This window comes from Equus asinus, chromosome 21, assembly GCF_041296235.1.
Source record: "Equus asinus isolate D_3611 breed Donkey chromosome 21, EquAss-T2T_v2, whole genome shotgun sequence".
NCBI lineage: Eukaryota > Metazoa > Chordata > Mammalia > Perissodactyla > Equidae > Equus > Equus asinus.
In genome coordinates, this window is record NC_091810.1 from 61,736,295 (window position 1) to 61,755,833 (window position 19,539).

Consider the following 19,539-nt stretch of genomic DNA (forward strand, 5'->3'; position numbering starts at 1 on the left):
CCCTAGAATTCTGCTTTTTAATTTGGTACTCATTTCATGATGTTGTATTTTCACACATACACACACACACACACACACATACCAGGGAAACATCCAGCATATGTCTGTAACTACAACATATACACCAAATTATTGTGAATCATTTGCACATTCATTATGTTTAACTGTCACCAGAAATAAGTACTGTTTTTGCCAAAGATGAATTGAAAATTAAAAGTTGGACTTCAACTCAAACTGCAAATTTATTCCAGCCATAGATGGGGGCTTAATTTATGAAAGATTTCTCCCCCTCTGCCTTCAGAGAGCAAGGCAATATAGTAGAGTTGTGCAAGGTGTAGGAGACAGAGTTTACCTTGGTATATGCACTTAAGTGCCTTTAAATTGTGCAGTAAATGTTCTACACCTAATAATTTCACATAGGATTTGACACTTTCTCTCTTTCCAAATTTGAAACTCACACCAAGAGATTATGTATTCTTTCACAAATATTTTTATGTTTGTCCTTTCAGAATGGCACATCAACCACCCTATACAGCAGAAAACAGAGGTCAAAGTGTTTCAGTGTGGCCCTACTTGACAACCCCAAGGACTCAGGTAAATGTCTAGATTTAGAAAGCACCCCACAATGTATTTTTACATTCTCTTTTCTTCAATAATCTGGTTGGCAAACTTAAATACTTAACTAAAGCTAAAGAAAAAATACTTCAAGGTGCATAAAACTTCAACTTTTTTACTACTTAAATTTCTACTACCTTGCTTATGTGTCCCTTGTCTTCATCACATCCCTTCCTATACCTCCATCTTCCCCCCATTAGTTCTAGGATGCTAATTCCATCAGGTTCATGAGAATAAGACTATGATTCTCTCCCTATTCTGTTGATTATATTGAAAGGTCATCCATCAACAGTATCTTCCCCTTAAATTATTCTGAATACCGCAGGTGTTTAAAAATGGCAGAAATAGCTGGATACTCTTCTATAGTCAAAAAGGGTCCCCTATCAGGCTGATCCACCATTGGCGTCTGCAAGAGCAATAGCTCCTGGGAATATTAGGCTCAGATAGCCAAAGAAGTCTGGGGAGGAAACTAATATCTGGTAAACATGAAAAATATTACAAATGTTATGATAGGAATTTTCACATACAAATCTCATTTGATACCCATATTAACCACACTTAATAATGGGCAAATAATGGTTCATAAAAACTAAACAATTTTCTAGTTACAGAGCTATTGAATGGTAAGTCCACTACACCAGCAAGACCCAATAATGACAACAATTGCTGACTGCAAAACCTGTCAATAACTCTCATGGCTTCCCTAGCTGCCCTCACATCTTTGATCATCAGCTTTGAGCTTTAAGAGCTTGATGGCTCAATGTTTTCATTGTAGATGTTTCAGCACCATGATTGGGGACAGCTTCCATTACCTGCAGGGAGGATTGAGGGCTCATTCAAGGGACTTACTGAAAAACTGCTAGAGATAGCTAAATTAATGAAATCAAATCCCTTATATACTATGTTCCCAAATGCCTCTGCAATTCTGTCTTTCTGTACCTGAGATGGGACCTAAAACCCAGATTTGTGGGGGTTTTGCAGTTCAAATAAGCATTCAGATTTTTTTAATTAACACCCACCACTACACTAGATATTGATTCCTCTAGAGAGACACCTAAGGATCCAAAAGCCTTGTCAAAGAATCCAACTTTTCTTCATATGTCTATCTGTGTCCCAGAAATCCACCATGTGATATCCAATGTTTCAACAAACTTTAGAAGCGATAGTGTGAGACAATAAAAAAGCCTCCGTGAGAAATACATTTCCTTTTCTTCCAGACACTGGAGGAATTTAGTTTCCAGTATCAATTTTATCCTGAAGCTTTAATTAAGACCCCCGTAGCCTATTGATCCATGCAGTATGAAGATTTACCTTGGGGGCAGAAGAATCATAAGCTGAACAAACAATAGTAAGCAGGGTGTCAGGAGGATCAAAGAAAAACTCAAGCTTGATCCAATCGATGTGTTAAAGACAGAAGCAGGAGCTGCAGGAGGGGAAGGATGAGCTTGCCAACTTCCCCAGTGCCCTTGTTTGTGTGTGAACATTCCCGTCTGCTTGCCCTTCGGTCTTCATGTGTCATTGATGGAGATGAGACATGGTTGGTCCTGAGAGAAGCATGGTTGGCCAGTAGCTTGAAGTCTTCCCCTAGGAGACTTAAGGTGAAACTTTCACAAACAACCTTGACTATTGGAAATTAGAGTACCTCACTCAAGGTTTACTGGGCCTGTCATTTCATGCATGTTTGCTGTACCATTAACACCACCACAACCAATGTCTAAGAGAAAAACAGAACTCTCAAGGAATTCTGTTCTCAATCTTGCAAAGATAGAGTAATCTTATGTGTGTTTGTGAAACCTTAATGAATCAGGGTGATAGTAGGTGTGCTATGGATTTTCTGAATTAATAAACTGACTCAAGCCTAGCACAGGATCATCAGAATACCTGGTTCATGAATAAAAGGATGCTTGTTCAGAGTACCATGTCAAAGCTCTAAGAGATGTAGCTTTAAGGGGCTTCTACCCTTGAGCAAGCACGTAGCCATATGACATTATACACATATGGGCCACAAGCACTTATGTCAGAGATGGTTTCGAGAAAATTCACCCTTTGGGAAAGAACTATTGAGGTACAAACTAATCCCCTGAGGATACAAAGACCTCCAGTTTAGGAAAACAATAAAACGAAAAACTGTACCTGAAGAACTGTTTATGCAATGAAGAAGGGGTGAGGAGAAAAGAAGAGGAGGAGAATGAAGGAATAGGGAGCTGGGCCTATTTGTGGAGCATCTGCTCAGTGCCAAGCATGATTATAAATGGTTTTCATGCATTACTTTATTGAACCCTCATAACAACCCTATGAGTGAGATATCGTTATAATTTCCCTTTTTCAGAAAAAAAAATGAGACTTGATGAGATTAGGTAATTGACCCAACGTCACCCAACTGTACTCAGGCTTTTAACTCTAAAGCCAATGCTCTTAACCACTATATGAAGAGGAAAAGAAATAAAGAAGAAGAAAGAAAAGGAAGAGATGGCAGAGGAGGCAAACACCTTTTAATCATTTTAATTGCTTAATATATTTCAGCAGATTTTCATCTATATCAGAGCACTGTGAAAAGAAAACAGGTACAGAATACTTACTATGTGGCCCTTTTATGAAAATGTTTGCCAACCAATGAAATAATGTATATGAAAGTTATCAATAAAAGTATAGGATCCTTAAAAAGAAAGGTGACGTGATCTTTGTTGCACAGCGCTCACCTAAATCCTTCCTTGTTTACAGTTTCCACAATGTCAGGCAAGTTGAGGTAGAAGCTCACAATTTCAGACACTTGAAATGCAGATATGGGAGTATTTATCAATTTTTTAAAAAGCAAATCCCTTCTATACTTCCATATGAAACTCTGGAACAGCTGAAATCACACATTTACTTGTGAAGCAGCAACTTGCAAAATTCATACCCATGTTTCTCTCCATGCTGAGGTCAGGAACACTGCCTCTGTTCGTCAGTTCCTCTGAGATGGGAAGCTGTGAGGTGTCATGGGAACTCCAAACAAACCTTAAGATCTGCCCAACGGGGTTAATTTCTAGCTCTGCTACTTCTTGACTCTGTAAACGCCACCTCTTTGAGTCTGTTTCTCCATCTACAGATAAATTTCACTCATTTCTGAGCTCAAATTTAAATCCTCCATAGAACTTAATTTTTGGCAGCTTCTGTATAGCCATAATTAATGAAGAACAAGTTTGAAACGGCACAGGCTGAGCATATGGATATTCCAGAGACATATCAACATCATTATCAGGAAAAATGAGATGTCGCTCAGTGTGTGCATAGCATTTTCAGATCCAACCCAAATGAAAATTAATATCCCTCTCTTTGGTGCAATATGGACCAAATATTATACAATCTACCCTAATAGCAACATTATAGGTGACTTGGTATATAATAAAAAATGTAAAATGGGAAATAACTGCATGCTTTTTCTATATTTCTGATACATGGACAATCCCATGTGCCTGGATTGGTGTCAAGAGTACGGACATGAACTAAAGAACTTCACCAATTTATCCAGCTTTTCTCTTCTTCAGATACTTTTTTAATTTCCAGCAATATATTTTAAGTGAACAGATTCACTAAAAGATCTTTCACATGCTGACTAACCAGCCAGATGGAGGTTTCAATGTACAGCTTCCATGTCCTCACGTGAGGACACAGCATTGCAAAGAGGAAGCTTGTTCTGCAGCTTTTTGCAGAATGCTCCTGTCCTGAACATTCAGGTCCTAATGGAAAGAAAATTATATTTATTCATAGCTTCCTGCTTGCCAAGCATACCACAAGTGCTCTGTCATTTTCCCCTCATTGTACCCAGGTTTTTTAGATGCAGAGCCTGAGGTTCATTGAGATGTAACTGGCCCAAGGGCATAGGAGAAAAGGAAAAACTTCCATTTGTGATATTATAGGCCTTCAAGAATAGAATGAATCTCTCTTGGAAAGTCTCAGGCACCCATGACATGGAATGGTGGGATGGAAGTGCCATTTGTGGTTAAGAATCTTTACTCAGAGATCCTGAGATGAATACAACGTTCTGTTTCTCTTTCTATCAAAGTGTCTATGTCTACTCGATCTATCAGAATTTTGTATTCTCTTGGTTGTTGCAGGAGGGAGATTGGCTGGTCAAATAGGAGTCACCAGCAGGGGAAAAGATTAAAGTACAAGGCTTCTGAACCACACAGATAAATCAGCAAGGAGAGTTGGAAGGCATCCTGCACCTTGAGGCCCCTTAGAAAACAGCTATCAAACCACAGAGGAGACAACAAAGAATTTCCTTTATTTCTTACTGAAGTAACCACAGTAGTAGAGACTGGAAAAGGGGACTGACTCTCTGGACTTTGGTTTAGCCTTCTGTCTATCTGCCTGTCTGTCCCGTCACACAATGGGCACCAGTGGATACTATAACAGCCTATAAATGATAGACAATCAAAAAATGAATAAACAAGTGAAAAAAATGAATGAATGAAAACTCTCCCAAAGAAACTCTGACTTGTACAGGCTTCTTCCAAGGCTCCTGGGAGGAGCTATAGCAATGTGTTCACAAGATCATGGAAGATTTTGTAAAATTTGCAAAAAAGAAGTTTAAACCACAATTGCTTAAAACGTCTATCTCTGCTCTCTCGTACTGAGTGACATTACAGCGAGCATCTATATTTTTCGATCAGCTAAGACGGGACATATATTTAATTTTGGTTCAGTGGAACATATTTATATGTTTCACAGTCCCTTTCATGTACAGTTGCTGTAGGTCAGCGGGAATAACTTCCCGGAATACTCTTGCTGTGTTGACTCACCTGGCATCACGACACAGGACCCGAGGTGGGAGCATAATACAATGGTCAGACCCCAAAGCTCTTGGCACCAGAAGTATGTAGGTGAGGAGGAGAAATAGGCTTAAAATGTGTGGAGTCAGAAGCTAGTCTGGGGAAACTTCTTACAAACAACAGACATGTAAATTTACAAGCAGAGCATTTCACTCTAATCAATTCCAAATGAAAATGAAAAATTTCTCCTGGGAAGAGTATATTTGAGAACACACCTTAAACAGTTATAAATACATTCTTTATTGATGGGAATTATGCAAAATAGAATGTATCAAACCAAATCCCCGAGTTTTTAAGGTGCAAAGCTGTGGCAGTTCCACGGACAGTGGACGTGGACACAGCACTATGTTAAGTTGTTTTATGTTTTGTGTGTCCCAGTGTATCAAATTGGATCTTAGTATGTCCGTTACATGAGACTGCTGATCCCAGACAAAAAGGCACACAAAATGGCAGAGCCACCCAAAGGAAGAAGAGTTCCAATGACAAACTTCCTACACACTTTTATCCATATGTTAATCAATACAGCGATTATTTGATAACATAACTATGGATCTCAATACAAGGTAGCAATAATTTTGATCTATTTGAAATTATTTATGCCTTAATTTCAGAATAATTTTGTATATTTTTGTAGAAGTATCCACATGCATATTTAAACAGGTATCTTTATAGATATACATACATAATTATTAAGGACAATTAATAAAATTTTTAGTTAATAAAAATTGGCAGATAATGATAAAATTTATTTTTCCGGGCTTTATGAGCTTGTGGTGTTTTCCAGCACTTTTAATGTCATAATTCTTGTGATTTAATATCTCATTAAAAATAAATATTCACTTTTATATGCAGTTTTGTATTTTAAATGTTGTTTGTTTAAGAGACCTACACGCACGTGCACACATGTACACAAACACTGATTGCCTGAGCGTCAGGCCCAGCAAAACCTCAATCCACTTCTGAGCTCAGAGGGGTGAGCTTTTTATCAATAGTTCAGCCGTCAAACTTTGTTCATTTAATTTTTTTTGCCCCTCCTGCCTTGAGTAGCAGATGATTCACAGAGCTTGTTTATAGCAAAAGGCCAAGGAATATGCTGGGAACACTGGGACGGGCCAATAATGGAGCAGGCAGTGAGGAGGGGGTATGTTGTCCTTTTGATCCTTTTTTTTGTTGTTGTTCATTCTCTCGCCATCCACCTAGTCCAGGAATCAGCACCTGAAAACACTCCACATCCACGGAGCCAACATCCCGCCACAGCTGCGTTCCTGGTTGGTCTGCTCTCTTCTCCCTGTTCTGTTCCATCCTCCCTAACACATTTGTGTGCAGGCCTTTCCACACATGCTGGCTCACGTCATGGTGACAGATGATTCCTGGTAAAGGTCACTGGCCCAGGGCTGCATTTATTAGCAGCAGGTTTCTGTCATAGCTGGTAGAATTGCTCCTGATCCTGGGGAAGGAGGATAGCTTCCAGAATGAGTCAAAGGGAATTTGGGTGGGTATTTATGAAGGTATGTGCGTGCTTATCCACAGACAGGCATGGCCATAAGTGAGGCGGGCCTTTTTCACCTAGTTAGTCTCATAAAAATTCTTTTAGCTATTTAACAAAAAAATTCTCATAGCATCACTAAAAAAAAAGGAAATAGTGAAAAAATAAAATATCCCCTTAAACATTCCTCCAAACTAGGTATACGCCCATGTCTCATTTTCCTTCTGTGCTTCTGTGTTCACCAGCAACTAAGCACAGTTGGAGTTGCTGACAGAGCCCCAAGGGCAAACTCAAACCTGACGAATGAGATCAATGGTAGAACTGGTTTTGTTTCGATGTTCCAGTGTGGACATTGCTAGTTAAGTCAGCCAACAATTGCATCACACAGTGGTTGAGGTGGTAGAGGCATATGGCAACAGCATTCTTCTCTAGAAGATAATTCAGGATGGGCGTAGAGCCTCTTGGCCCTCTTCGCTAATGGGTCACTTAAACCTGCCCTCTCTCTGGGGAAACATATTTTTGTCTTTGGTGAATATACCATGTGAGGATGCAATGCTAGACACACATACAAAGGGAAATAAAACATGGTGCCCATCTTCAGAGTTCACAATCCAGTGCTGGAAAAAGACAGATAAGTAATAATCCCAAGACAGCATGTTACCAAGTTGTGTGACATGAGAAACTAGAGAAGGAAGCAACTATATGGTGTCATCAGTGGTGCTTCAGTGAGAAAGAAGCATAGGAAGTTTTCTGAACGATGAGTGAAATTCACCAGGCAGACAAGGGGGAAGGGTATTCTGGGAAAGGACACTCACATCAGGAGAAAAGGCATGGGAAAAAAGGAGCAATGTATTCCAAGGCACATAAGGAACCTGGCGTGGCTAAGGTATGGGGGATGCCAGGAGATGTTGCTGAGGAGCTAGGCTGAGTAAGGACATTGGGAAAGGCATTTCCCATGTGCTCAACTCATGAGTTTCACAACCAACAGTTCTTTATACTTCACATTTTAAAAATATGAGAAAGTTAGTGCTCCCAACTTGCTGGCATTTTATTCCAGAAGTTATTTTGTGTGGTTCAACTGATGATCCCTTTCGCTCCACTTGGCAATATTTTCTTACTGGAGCACCTCAACAAATTGACTCCAGCTTCAATTGAATGAAGAAATTGTAAGCTCAGACAAGGCAAGGCAATTAGAGGGCAGCCCAGGTGAAGTGAGGTGGTAGGGTGAATTCTCTAGACTGAACTTCAAATTCAGTGTTGGTGAATTAACTCCATAGAGTTTTAGCTTCTTTCCTTGTCCAGATGTAATCTCCTCCCCACTGGTCAACAGAAACACAAGAATATGAGATTTTTCAGAGGCTTAAAAGACACAGTGACAAAAACCAAAAAGGGACAGGCCGGCCCCATGGCTGGTGCTTAATTTGCCTGCTCCATTTTGGTGGCCCAGGGTTTCGCCAGTTCGGATCCTGGGTATGGACCTAGCACCACTCATCAAGCCATGCTGAGGCGGCATGTCATGTAGCAGAACTAGAAGGACCTACAACTGGAATACGCAACTATGTACTGGGGGGGCTTTGGGGAGGAGGAAAAAAAAGACTCAGTGCATCTAGAACCAGGCATGTGGGCAAACCTTGTGAGACCACAATTACTATTTCAGGCCTCAGCCCCCACTGTCCTAGGCTTAACTTGATAATTATTCCAGGATGGGAGTCACTCTGTGCTGCCTATAGCTGAGACTGCCAGCAAATTCAGGTGGTTATGTGAAGCAGGTGTACATAAAGGAGAAATATTTTTGACAAATATATCTGAAAACATGTACTCTAACGAGTGTTATCTCTAGGAAAATAATTGCCGTTAGAGGTTGCTAAAAAAAAATTACACTTATTCCAATGATGCTTGCATTGTCACATGCTAATAACTTTATCTTTTATTTTGTTGTTGAAATTTGTTTGCTTCTAGATCCTGAGAATTCTATTGAATGACATCAGAAGAGAAAATCTGCTATCTTCATTCCTTAAGTCAGTCTTAAATCTTAACCCCAAGTGTTCTAAGCCCTCTAAGTCTTAACTAGGGGGAAGTTTTGCCCCCTAGAAGATGTTTGGCATTATCTGGAGATGTGTCTGGTTGTCACAACTAGACAGGATCTGCTACTGGCATTTTCAAGGCCAGCGATGCTGCTAAACATCCTATAGCACACAGGACAACACCCTCCCCAACAAAAAATTGTCCAGTTCAAAATATCGATAGTGTGGCCAATGGGAAACCCTGTTTTAAGTGTAGATTTAACTTCTTGAATAATAAATAGTGACTGAGGTCAGGCCTGTCCTCCTGATACACCAACTACTTCACCTCCAGCAATTTAGTCCCACGCTCTACTCCAGCAACTGATACCAAACCCGTGTCAGGTGATATGTTCCCTGATCCCAGGACCCCTTCCTTCTAGCTCTATGGCCCCCTTAGTCTCAGGACACTTGCTTTTTTACCTCATTCTCCCCTTTATCTTCTCACACCAATCAACTCTTCCCTATACCCCTTGATTTCCTACTTAGATGAAAAATATAGTGGATCCTTTTTCACATTCCTTACCAGCACCCACTAATATCTCTTTCTCTCACTTTATCTCCACCTCTGAGTAAACCCAGCTTTCCACTTTCCATAACTCTTTACCCAGGCTCCTGAGCAATGCTCCAGAAAATCCTGCAAACAATAATACTGACACCACAACAAGGGTGTTTATTGACTCCTCCCCTTCTCCTCAGCTCTGTCTCTCATATTCCCTATTCTCATAAAAACTGTTCAAAGCCTTATCCACACTTCACTCCAATCCTCATGCTTATCAGTTTGGCCTTGTCCTTAAAGAAAAACCATACTGAAGCATCAGTCTTGCAATCATTTATCTTCCTACTCATACCTTCCTATTTCATACATTTGAGCCCATCTTTACCTCCTTTCTACTGGTCAGCTCCAGTTCAAGACTCATTCCACCATTCCATTTATTGACTGATTTGAAGTTGTACCTCATCAATTATTCTCTATATGCCTACATCTTAGGTATTTCCGCACCAGTGAATGTTTGTGTGTCTTCTGCCTTACAAATCAAGCTCTCTAGGTCTTAAATCCTCTTCTAAGTCTAGCCCCTTCACTTCTTCCTCAGAGCCAAGCTTCTAAAAGATGTATTCTTTCTTGGTGCCTTCATTCAATTTCTCCCTTTCATGCTTCAATCAACTGAAATTTAGCTTCCCTTGAAAGGAATGATGAGAGAGAAGAATCACGGGAAGGAAAGACAATAGAAGTAGATACATGAGACATAAAGGAGGAAATCTGGCAGAGTCAGTCACCATGAATGTGGATGACAAGGGAGAAGTAGAGAATTACAGACAGGTCTGTGATTTGAGTGACTAAAAAGAAAGTTACATAGTTCACCAAGAAAGAGAATTCAAGCAGGGGTGCAAAGGTGACCTGGAGGTAGTGGGTGGAGAGGAAAGAAAGATGTGATTCTCAGTCTTACCTCATAACTTTTGAGTCTTAGCTCCAGAACCCCACTTTCTAGCTGCTTGGCTCTCCCATGAACAGTCCTCAGTCGAAGTTTGTTAGTTATGGTAGACTAACTGCTAAAACAACCTCCAAATCTGAATGGCTTAACATTATAAGGTTTTTTCTCACTCATGTCATAATCCAATGTAGGGCTAGTGGAGGAGAGTCTCTGCTTCATACAGTCATTCAAGGACCCAGATTCCTTTCATTCAGCGACTTTACTATCCCCTAGGCTCAAAGTCTTGTGCTGAATTCATTGCATCTAGCAAGCCGATGGAGAAGAGAAAGTGCATGGAAGATTGCCCCTAAGGCCTCAGGTCTGCAAGTTGCATAAACCACTTTTAACAGTATTCCACCAATCTGAATTCACTAACATAATTCTATTCAATACAAGACAGAATGAGAAATGGTCTCACTGTGCCCAGAAAGAAGAGGAAAGAGATTTGGGGAATACATAAAATTCTGTGCCAACTGAGTTTTACCAAAATGGAGTCCATCCTTATACTCTCTGCTTGGTGAATGGACTTCTAGCCCAGTCAACCTGAGCCAGGAACCCTCAGATTGTTGTCCTGCCTCCAGCTCTGCCATTATATGCATAAGTTCTGTTGAGTCTTCCTATCAAACATTGGTTGAATCTTCCCTTCCACCCATTTCAAAAAACCCCTTGGGTGGTCCATGTACTACTTGGAATGTTTCAGAAACTTCTGAACTGGTCTTATGCTTAGAATCTTATCCCTATCTTCAGTGTAGTTTCCACATAGCACAAAGTGAAGTTTCTAGAATACAAATCTGTCTGACCATGTCACTTGCCTCCTTAAGTTCCTTTAGTGACTGACCATTGCCCTTAAGATAACTTTTCTCTGTAACATATGGAGCCCCTTCATTATCTGGATCACATTTATTCTTCAGCCTAACATGTCATCACTCACAGCACACTACTGTACCTTGAATTCTCTGAAATGACCTCATACTTACAAACCTTCAGACACTTATTCATATCATTCCCTAGTCTAGGAATTCCCTTGCCAACCCTCTATCCCAACATTCCTCATGTGTTTGTCTCCTACTTGTACCACTCAGCTCTGTACTCATTTTCTCCAGCAAGCCTTCTCCATCCTCATGAATATCTAGAGCCCTTCAGTTGGTTTCTAGCAAAAGGCCCCTGTGCATAGCTCATCCATTGTGTTTACCATGCTATAGCTTACACGCTCATTTCACCCCCTAGAAGTTTTATTCATTTGTACCCCTAGTGCCTAAGATAATACCTGACACATAGAAGTACTCAACAAATATTCATAGCATTTAAAACACATCTATCACTAGAATGATAATTGAATTACAAGTTATTTGCTTAAAAAAAAACAGTGAAAAAGAAGGTTTCTTGCCACCTTCTATCATCTAACACGCGCCCACCCTCTAGACAAAAATATTAATAACAGTAAATAATATCTTCCCAACAAGTGTCACTCAGAGTCATCAGCTGCCATTATCCATTTTATTTCTGAAATATTGCTGGTCATTATAATTGCTCTTTTGAATACATTTCAACTACCTTGCTCCTATTTCCTTCCATTATATTAATATGATTGGAAAGAAAGAACTCTTCCAATTAGCAAGAGTCTAATTCTGATCTAATTCTTTGACTACTCTGGATCTGAATCTTAGTGGCTTAATATAGCTAGAGAAAAATCTCACAATGGATGCTGACTGGTCCCATGCAAGCCTAGGGACTATTAATGCATTTCCTACATTTTGTCGTGCAAATCCTACTACATTGTCCGTACAATTTATTTTTCCACTCTCCTAAAATTCCATTTCACTCCTTATTTTCACTCAAGCCTCCAACATCTCTTTCCATACCCACGGTCTCAGCCAGTGACCTGGTTGATTATTTCACTGAGATAATAGAAGCAAACAAAATAGAACTTCCACTTGCTCCCTCCATGTCTGTCAGTCTACCTGCATCTATATCTAGATACTCTTCCTTCCTCCTATTACAGTTGAACAGATATTTGGGCTTTTGTTCAAGATAAGTCCTCCATTTCTGTTCTAGATTCCATTCCCTCTCACCTACTCAAGGAATCAGTTTTTCATTTATCCATCCTCTCTACTGCAACATAAGATCTCTCTCTGCCCCCGACTCTCCTCGATCCTTCTATCATTCTCATCGGTGTTAAAATATTCTTATTAACATGCCCATCTTAAAAATAAACTTCTCTATTGACCTCACAGCTCTCTCTAGTTACTGACCCGTTTTCTCTGTTCTTTCATAACAAATTCCTCTAAAGTTTTCTGCGTCCTCAATCTCCCTTCCTATCCTCTCCACAAAACTTCTCTTATCAAGGCCACTAATTACCTACACTCTACCAAGTGTATGGCAACTCTCAGACATCATCTTACTCACCTCGTCTTCAACATTTAATGCAGTTCATCAGTCAGCTCTTCTCCTTCAAACATGCTCTTTTTTTCGTCTCCACGGCATCACTCTTGGCTCCTGTTCTCCTTCACCAGCTACTCCTTCTCAGTCTTCTCAGCTGGCTACTTCTCATGTCCCAGATGTCTAAATACTAGAATGATCCAGAGTTCAGGCCTTGAGTTTCTTCTCTTTTCTAGCCACAGGTTCTTTTTGGGTGATTTTATTTAGTCTCATTAGTTTAATACCATCTACAATCAAAGGACACACACATTTAAATATCCAACCCAATTCCCCCCCTGAACTACAGACCCTTATTTCTAGCTCCTACTCACCATCTCCACTTACAAAGCTAAGAAACATTTCAAATCTAACTCTATATTCCCAAACTTCTATCCATCAGTGCCGCCTCAGCAAATTGCAACTCCCTCTTTCAGGTTGCTCTCATCAAAAACCTTGCAGCCATCATTAAATCTTTTCTGTCTTTCTTATCCCTCATCTGATCCTGCAGTCTCTATTTTCAGAATATATCCAGAATCTTTCTATTTCTCCCCACCTCCAACAATATTACTCTTAGTCTGAACCCCCATTGTCTCTCCCTTGGGCTTTTATAACAGCCTCCTAAGTGATCTCCCTGATCCACCAACGCATCCTGTAACTTCCTCCAAAATGGTCCTTTAAAAACAGATGCATGCCTGGCCATGTAACTCCTCCACCCAAAGTCTTCAGTGCTTCCCATATCCCTCAGAATAAAACTAAAATTCTAATAACAAAGTCATACATGATCTTGCCCCTGGTGTCCCTGATATCTCCTACCACTCTTGTCCTTGCTCACTCTGTTTATCCACACTGGCCACCATGTGAGACCTTGAACACCCTAACACATTCCAAATTCAGAGCCCTTGCATCCAGTCCTCTGCCCAGAATCTTCTTCCTCCAGATAGGCTACAGATCCAACCCTTCTTTATCCTTCATGATTACATCATGAGAGACATTCCCTCTCGCCACTCTAGCCAAAATCACTCTCTCCCTCTCTTCTCTTTGCTGGCTTTGCCTTTGCTCCTCGGCATTGCTCACAACCTGAAGTGTTATCTGTAATCTGTTCACTGTCTGTGCCTCCATTAGGATAGAGGATAGAGTCTGCTCCTTGAGAGGAGAGACTTTGTTTGCTCAATGCAATATCTGCAGTACTTAGGAGAATTCTGGGCATGCAGCAATAATCAGTGAACACTCAATAATCAATGAATTCCAGTAGCTAGAATGCTTGTGTGAAGCAGTGCTATGGATTGAATTGTTCTTCTAAAATTCATATGCTGGGGCCCTGGCCCCCAGTATGACTGTGTTTGGAAATGAGGCCTATAAAGGGCAATTGAGATTGAATGAGGTCGTGGGGGTGGGACCCTGATCTCGTAGGATTGATGTGCTTGTGGGAAGAGATACAGGAGAGCTCACTCACTCTGTCTCTGCCATGTGAGGACACAGAGAGACGATGACCATCTGCAGACTGGGAATGGAGCCCTCAATGGAAACTGAGTCAGCTAGCACCTTGATCTTGGACTTCCCAGTCTCCAGAACTGTGGGAAATAGATTTTGACTGTTTAATCCACTCAGTCTCTGGTGCTTTTTTGTGGCAGCTGGAGCAGACTAGTACAGGCAGCATTAGAAATGACAATAAAGGGACAGTATGCCATTATGGTTAAGACTGCAGAATCTGGGGATGAAATACCAAATGTGAATCCTAGCTTCAGCACTTATCAGCAATTCGATCTGACTAAGGCCCTCTCTACCTCTATTTCCTCATCTGTAGAATGAGAATGAGTAATATCAGCACCTACGTCAAAGGAATATTGTGAGGACTAAATTGAACTAATGTGTATGAAGTACTCAGAACAGGACCTAGGACTTATTAAACTCTTAAATAGTGTTAGCAATTACCACAACTTGATTTGGTAAAATGTTAATAAAGCTTTCATTGTACTACTTTTTTCAACATTAAATGATCTTTTTAGTACTTCATCATTTGCAAAGAAATTTTTACAGACATTATTACATTCCAGTTTCACAACTACCCTGTGAATCATGAATAATCTGCTGTCAGAGATGAGACTGAGGCATAGAAAAGTAAAAAAAGCATGCATGTACACACACACTCATACACACACACAACCTGTTCTGCTTAACAAACTCACCCCAAAGTGAGCACAAGCCCTGTGCTTACTTTGCACCTTGAAGCTTTGCCTAAACAGCCCTGTTCCAGCTGTGTAGTTACCTTCCTTCTTTTCCACCCCTCTGCCCTTGCTGCCCACCTTTATGAGTGACCTTCTCAGAGTCGTGTCTATCCCACTGGACTCAGCCCTTTTCAGGGAGGTATCAAGGCTTGCCCAGAGCTACAGTCCAAGTGTCCATCACAGTGCTGTGCACATGGTAGGTGCTCAATAATAATGACAGTTTCAGCCATAATCCATATTTCTCTGGCTTTCACTCTAGTTGCAGCAGTTGACAATGAAGAATGTCCCGTCCCAACAAAAGCTCTACTGCAAATTAGCCCCTTGAAAAATATCTCATGTGTGTTACGTTATTCCTTCTCCATCCCCCAGATACCCTCAATGATGTCTGTAGACAGCTTAGGTAGACAAGGTCCTCAGGCCCTCCTCTGCTGTAAGAATCCTCCAGAAAAGCACTGGTACCCCTTTTGTCTCTCCCCAGTCCCCCAGAGCTCCCTCCACACTTCTTGCTCTGTCCTGTCATCTGACGCTCTCTCTACATGGGAGCTGTACTATGCTCATCTCCCTTTTGTGTGGCACCTATTTAAGAGATACCAGTACTGTTACCAGAAAATCCAATGTCCTGCTGGGGCTGAGAAAATCCTCTCAAAATTTTACTTGGAGTCCCCTCTGCCTGGAACTTAGCTCAGAGTCCACGGGTGCTGGACAAGAAGGCAAATCTAAGTACAGACAGTGAGCTTTCTACTCAAGTCAGCCCCTGCTTCTTACAACAAAATCACTAGGGCCCAAGCCCATGGGCCTGAATTTCAATTCCCCTAGGATGAATTTTTCTTACAGAGATGCCTGAATTACCCTGACTCCACCATCAACTCTATCATCATCTGATAATTCTAAAACATGAACCTGCCTGGGACTCAAAATATTGTCAGCCTTCCTGGGACTACAAGGTGAATAAGTAGCAGGGAGTAGACAAAACCTAGCCTATTTAATCAATAGTCCATGCCTTTTCCATTTCCATTTGCAGGCTGCCTCTTTCCTTGGAGCTAAGTGCTCACATCGCATGATGCGCATCAAGCGTAAATAATGAATTCAGTGCTTCTTATTTCAGGTATAACTGTGCCAATAAACTGAAAACTCCATGTTCCTGGTCCTTAACTCCGGCACTTAGATGCCATATCCCTGCTAGAGAGAAATTATTAGCCATTGCATCCCATACTGTTTTGGTTCAGCAAGGAAAAAGATCTCCCCGAGAAGAAAGCAGTTTAGATATATCTTGGTTAGAGAATCAAAAGAAGAAATACTTATCCTTTTGAGCACACGACTGGAAGGCTCAGAGGGTGGTTGGAGAAATTAGTACACCATTGTCTGCCCTATTGACAGTCCCACAAATCTGCTGCCCGTCCCCAACTTCCCAAAATATTTAAGAGAGAAATCCACAGTGTGAGAGGAACTTGGGAAGAAAACACACTCGCATGCTGAGGTCTGTGGTAGCACAATCATCCAGGCCAGTCTACCATGGCCTGTGTGTTAAATTGCAAAATAGCTGCAATTCTCCACCTCTCTGTGTCCACGCCCCTTTGCACTGTAGTACAATTTTGTGCAATGTGGTTTATTTCCCCTCCCCTTGAATCTGATCTGGTCTTGGGTCTTGCTTTGGCCAATAGAATGCAATAGAAGTGATGAAGTGCCGGAGCTGAGCACAAGCCTCGAGCCCTCGTGTTCTTCTCTTCTTTCACTTGGAATCCTGCTGAGCTGCCATGTGAACAAATGCAAATTTGCTTGCTGCAGGGTGAGACACCTAGAGAAATAACGTGATTTGGTTAAAGTTTGCTACAGCCAATAAGTGATAGAATTAAAACCAGAATCAAAATCCCTCTCTAGACTCTGATGGTGATGTTTTCCCAATATGCATTTTCCCCAACTCCGTCCTCCCCAAAGAATTAGTTACATCAGTTAAAATGAAAAAACAATTATATCCACTGGAAAAGAAGAGGGGGCATTAATCTGACCCAGGTTTGTCATATAACTAGCTTTACCAGCTAAAATTCTTGGAGTAGCAGACACTGTTGCCACTGGAAATAAGTAGCAGTCCCTAGTTGTAAATTTTGCCTGTAAATCCTCAGCACTCACCAGTTCTAGGCTTCTAACCCTAAGGCTTCTAACCGGAAGCAATGCGGACTCTTCACCACAGTGTGTTGTTTTTTCTTTTAGCTACATCGAGATATAATTGACTTATAACATTGTCTACGTTTAAGGTACACAATGTGTCGATTTGATACACTTATATATTACAAAATGATTACCACCATAGTATTAGCTAAAATATCCATCACGTTACGTAATTACTAATTATGTTGATCATAATTACTAGTCTTCCAGGTTGTTCATCTTCTATTTTCTTTATTCTACCTCAATAGCTGTGTTTTCCAATTGGCCGCATGGCCATTATTTTTTTCCTTCTCAACTTAGACCTTCTTCTTGGATTTCCTTGACATTCTTCAGAATCAGTAGTACTCAAGGGAGTTTATCTATTAAGTAATATAACAAATTTGCTATATGGGAAAACTCATCTCTTTATTTTATAGTCATGCCAAATATTAAGAGGGTGAATACATCAATACTTTGGCCCTCCAAATTCTTCTCTTGCCTTGTATCTGTGTCATTCTCTAGTGTAGGATCTCAGAGGGCCCCTCTGTGCTCCCCTAGCCTATATCACATTTTAGTGGACCACAACAATATTTTCCTTTTCTCCTAACAAATCACTGTGGGGATCTATAGGTTCTCCAGAAGATTAGAGTAGCGAATAAAGCTAAGCTGTCAAAACGTTGGTTCCAACCTGCAACTCCTGTTCTATCCAAAACAGTTTCCTTTAATTATATTATCAATAACAATACAGAGCCACAGTCCTGTAAAGACTAATCTTAAGACCCAAGCCCTCCCTATGGCAATGCTAAATGGATCTATGATATTTTATAACATTTCTTAAGTGACTTAGGATAAATGTCACTAGGCTATTGGAAAAGTAAATGGCTGACCTTTAAATATGATCATTAACTGGCTCTTTCCTTGTCCAAACATGACTTTCTGCCCTCCTACACAAACTTCAGATGTTAGACTTAGCTGAACCTGACTACCCTAATTAGCGTAGGACAAATCTTGCTTTGATCATCTCATGTTCAGAGTTAGGGAAGTTGTCTATCAAGTGTTGTTCACTGTAGTGGGGCTTGACTTCTGCAATCCATTCAGCATGCAATTTTCATTTTGATCATAAGGAAACCTAGACAGGGTAGTTATAGAAGTATTGAGAAAAGCTATGCTTTATTGGGTCAAATAAAATCTGTTACTAAAATTAAGTTCACCTCTTTCTTTTTACTTTTTAATGTGGCCAACTAGAAAATTTAAAATTACATATGTGGTCCACATTACATTTCTATTGGACAACACTTCTCTGGGCTATAGAGAGAATACTTCTTACTTTGGATTGTCTGTGAACCCTGGGCAGATTTACAATGTATGTAAATGCTTCTGTTTATGTGGGACTGCTACCGGTTGCCTACCACTAGAGATTTGGCTGCTGCTCTTCCTCAAAGGGTTAGTCATGTGGTGAATAAACTAACTCAAAAAGAAGTCTGTGAGCTAAACTGGAACATTCCAGGACTCTTTCAATGTTACTAAAGGAAGGAAGGCTGAGATCATAGTCCGTTGCATTATTAATAATATCCATGATAGCGATTATACAATCACAATGCCATCTGTTAGACAGTGACAATGTGGGACGCTACAGGAAAAAAACAGCAAAAATGAATAATCTTTTCTACCAGATTGGGAAAGGGCTGATGTTTTTTGTTTATTTGTTTTTCCCTAATGCTCACAAGGCTTGTTTTGTTGAAAAGTATAAGTGGAGCTGAACTTTCCTTTGTTAACCTAAAGACTTCAAGTTTCTGTCCTACAAAAATAAACACCAAAACCCAAGAAGATTTTCAGAGTAAGGACTGCAAGCTCACTAGGAAGAGCTAGTAAATAAAGAAAAGGAAGGGAAGAAAGGAAGAAAAGAAGGAAGGAAAGAAACATTCAAACAAGAGTCTTCAACTCTAAAGGAAAGTGACACTTGAACTGGACCTCAAGGATAGCTTTAATCTTTGAAAATCTTTGTTTGCAAGAAACTAGCCTCAAAACAATACTTTCAAGAAGGTTTCATTCAAATTTGTGAATGAAAAGATATACAGTAAGAAAGAAACTGGAATAAGTGAAAATGCAATAATGAGAAAAAAGAAGAGAAAAGGGGAGATTGAAAGGACAGAGAGAAAACAGAGAAAATGGTATCTACACATCTTCTCCACTTGGGACACTTACTCCATTAGCAAAATGAGGCAATGGTAAGCACTGGCTTATTGAGCACCTCTTCCAAGCCAGGCAGGTCTCCAATCCACTCCAATCAACTCCACCATGCAA

The 19,539-nt window shown here is 40.4% G+C and overlaps 1 long non-coding RNA gene across 6 annotated transcripts in view; it reads right to left on the reverse strand.

Moving 5' to 3' along the window:
- Positions 1–4,934: 4,934 nt before the first annotated feature.
- Positions 4,935–19,539, reverse strand: part of LOC139041385 (uncharacterized) — a 460,406-nt gene continuing 445,801 nt past the window's right edge. For 5 of the 6 annotated variants that reach the window (XR_011496440.1, XR_011496439.1, XR_011496435.1 and 2 more), the window contains 2 exons: positions 12,854–16,885; positions 4,935–8,234 (listed from right to left, as the gene is read on the reverse strand). This is a non-coding gene — a long non-coding RNA (uncharacterized lncRNA). The remainder of the gene's footprint in view (positions 8,235–12,853; positions 16,886–19,539) is intronic. The other variant, XR_011496438.1, reaches the window with a different exon arrangement.